Here is a 4,188-nt window from a genome sequence, read left to right on the forward strand (position 1 = left end):
CTGTTTAGTTGCATCATAGAATGTAATTACTTGAGACCAGTTTACTGTGTTGTAATCCAAGATTTTAAAATAATGATAACTCTGAATTGCCTACATACTTCTTAACTTTCTTGAAAAGCCTTTGACTTCAATAGGCCATCTGATTCCACACATGTAATGATTTTGGATCACAAAGTTTTTATGGAACTGCATTGAACAAAGTACAGAGGGGTAGCTGCATACATGGACTAGATGCAAATACAAGACATAGGGGTGTTCCAGATGATGCTCCAGGGAGGTCCACTAGACCTAAGATCTAAATGAAAAGGAGTTAAACTGCACCATCCAGATGCTTTTGCTTCTGGACTGTCATCAAGATCTATTTTTTTTAAAAAAACCTCTCTCATTCAACCTTGCCTGAGGTCAAATGGCTGCCAGCTGCCTTCTACATTCTCTTTGTTCTCCAGTTCCTGCTGAGAGTTGCATCCTTGTGTTTTCCTAGTGAGACAACTACTACTCCTTTTGTGTGGAACCTACTGTTGTCCAGGTAACCAGTCCTGCCACAATAATTTAACCATTAAGTCTCTCTGCTACAACCACCTGCCACTAACTCTCAAGACTGGTTAAACTTAGCAAATGATCATCTGGTATTATGTCAAGAAAGCAAACCAAACAGTATAGGACTGATTTTTAAGTTATCATGTTAACTTAATATTTATTTTAATATTTACTAATAAAGAAGAATCTCTTCAAAAATATATATCATATTGAAATTATCTGTTTTGTCCTGTGGTTAAAATACAGATTGAGACTTATCTGCTGTTTGTATCAATGATCGTGGTTCTGCTCATTGGCCAGGCCATCAGGTAAAAAGTTGAAAAGGGGGTGGAATAATAATCAGTAGCATAACGGGTTAAATTCTCAGAGGGATGATCAGGAATATGTTACAGCAAGATTTTCCTTAGTGATGTTCATGATTCAAGTGTTGAATTTATATTTTACTGACAAAGAAATAAGGGAGACTAATATAGATTTATTTCAAGTTATTTAACTCTTGTCAGATAGCCATACCCTGTCTGGGATTCGAACCCAGGTGGAAGCAGTATGTTCCGTCCCATGGTTGGGTAGACCAGGTTCCCCTGATAAACCAGTCTCACGGGAAAAACACTTAATTCAAGATTCAAGATAATTTTTTTTTAAAGTATTTTACATATCATGAATAAAAGCCAATTGTTGCAATACCATGCCATCTTGTATCTCATCATAGATTCCACATCATCAGCAGAGCAAAAAAGGCCTACTGTTGAATAAGTAACTAGGTCAAAAGCTTGTTCATTGGAAGCAATGCCAGTAATGATAATGTAGTTTAAAGGTTCAGAGTACAAGAATTAATTTCCTTTTCTCTAACCAGATTATTACAGTTTATAGGCCAACCAAAATTTGTAGAAAACCAAACAAGGATTTGATCCTTCTCTTAACTTTTGCAAGGAAACCCTAACAGTGGTTACTGGTGTTGAAATAAATGTGAATGGAAGTGAGTACTGCATTTATCTCCCATCTCTTTCAGATTGTAGCTTCTGGTGTAACATTTTAAAATGCTTACATATCCCTTAGAATGACTGTTCAGCCCAAATTTCAATTATCTCTGCAGTGTGGTTGGAATAAAATAATTTGTACTTAATGAACTACTGAATGTACTTTAATGAAATACATGCAAGCATCCAGCAGTGGCTTCTGAATAAATAGGCTGGTGCTTGCCTAAAATAATGAATGAATGAACAAATGAATGAATTCTTACACTTCTAAAAGGAATGGTGGTGGTATCTCTGCTCTAATGAGGTCATGGAGGACATCTTACAAAAAATATTCAGGGTTCAGAAAGCAGATATATCTGAAAATGGAAAGAACTTTCTGGAACACATCTCATTCCTACTGATGAGACTAAATCAAGTATGTCATTTTTAAAAATTCAACACTAGAATAATTCTCATAATAGAATGAATTGCCTACATTTAAAGTAATGAATTTGGAAGGTTTCTTCAATAAAAGTGAATGTTATAGAAAAAGTAGAGATATACCCTTTTCCATCTTCTTCACTAGAATTTAGGATTATCCAATGAAACTGAATGGCAAAAGAATCAAGACTAATAATGCTTATTTGGCAAAGTAGTTAATTAAATGGCGGAATTTGTTATCACAGTACCAGTACCATGACAACAGCTATAGCATATTCATGAAATTATCTATCTATCTATCATCTATCTATCTATCATCTATCTATCATCTATCTATCTATCTATCTATCTATCTATCTATCTATCTATCTATCTATCTATCTATCATCTATCATCTATCCATCTATCATCTAGCCATCCATCCCCAATATATTTATTTGCAACAGAAAAATCATTGCTTGTTAATAAAAATTTGCAAATAATTTGTTACCATCTTCTATTTAACTCATTCCGAGTATTTTGTTTCTTTAGGGAATGGAATAGTAGCAAATGGAAAGCATAATTGAAATTTTACCTTCCACCAACATGATAGCAACTCTTTAAAATTTGAGTAGAATTGTAGGCGGTAAGAAGGGGGGCTATAAAAATGAGTCTATAGAGTAAAAAATAACTACAGAAAATAAAAATGGAAAGCTCTATAAATGGATTGCAAGAATGTAAAAATTCAGCATTATACTAATTCTCATAAAAATAGCAGAATGGCAGCAATTGTTTACTAATTGCTTATGATCTAGAAAATATTTAAACACAATATAATACAATTGTGGCTCTGAAATCCTTTCTATGTTTCCAAATTTCAAAAAAGATGAGGATTGCTACTTGTAATTGTGCTAAGAATCCTCTTGAAAACAGCATAAGACTGCAATCCTGGGTAATTTGTAGGAAAAGCTATCCAGATCACTCTCTTGATCTGTCATTTGTATTTCCTTTGTAAATTTTAAAACCACATACTACTGGTAATGTATTTGTAAATCCAGAGAAACATGCTTTTCTAAATCATTCTCTTGGCCTGAAAGTTGTAAATCCATTTTCAATACCATATCTATCTTGTCAGATAAAATTTGTTCTACATCTCACATTTCTTCAATAACGTATTTTGGACACACTCTACCCATAGAAAAAATCATCACACCTGACTTTGTTGATATTGTGGTTATTATGTGTCCAGTTTTTGAAATCATTGCTTATCTATGTTGTATCCTATCAAATCTAAAACAGAAACTATTTCTCACAAGAACCTTTTGGTAATTCATAATTCCAAAATTTTTATTGTAAAAGTTTTAATATTCCAATTTTATCCAGACTCATAGTGTATTATAACTTTCTAAGATCAAAATGGTCACCACGATGTAAAAAAGATGTGGAGACTCTAGAAAGAGTACAGAGAAGAGCAATGAAGATGAGTAGGGGACTGGAGGTTAAAACATATAAACAACAGTTGCTGGAACTGGGTATGTCTAGTCTGATGAAAAGAAGGACTAGGGGTGACATGATAGCAGTGTTCCAATATCTCAGGGGCTGCCACAAAGAAGAGGGAGTAAAGCTATTCTCCAAAGCACCTGGGGGTAGGACAAGAAGCAACGGGCGGGAAACTAATCAAGGGCAGAAGCAACTTAGAACTAAGAACTCTCCTAACAGTTAGAACAATCAGTGGAACAACTTGCCTCCATAAGTTGTAAATGCTCCAATACTGGAAGTTTTAAAGAAGTGATTGGATAATCATTTGTCTGAAGTGATGTAGGGTTTCCTGCCTAAGCAGAAGGTTGGACTAGAAGACCTCCAACTATTCTATTCTATTCTATTCCTATTCCTAGTGAATTTAGGGGTTAAGAATCTCCAGGGGACGAATAAGGATGTATCAGCATGTCAATAACAATCTTGCATGCGAGTCTTCTCGTGTGGGTCCAGAGTACTGAGCCGTAAGCCTTAAAACAATTTAATTATTGCTAAAACTTAACAATAACACAAACCTAATAAGGCACACCGAAGAAGCAGAAGCACACATATTGCTCCCTGGTGGAGTTGGTATTCATAATGACCGCTTACTGCAAGTAAGCAGTAAGCTCCCGGTGGCCAATAAGAAACACAGGCGTGACCCTGTGACATAAAACTACATTTCCCGGCAAGGCAAGACCATTACCCGAGAGGCAGTCCCTTAAAGAAACAGTATTTAATTCCTAGACTAACAATACCC

The sequence above is a fragment of the Natrix helvetica genome (genome assembly GCF_964273705.1).
Source record: "Natrix helvetica genome assembly, chromosome: 1".
NCBI lineage: Eukaryota > Metazoa > Chordata > Lepidosauria > Squamata > Natricidae > Natrix > Natrix helvetica.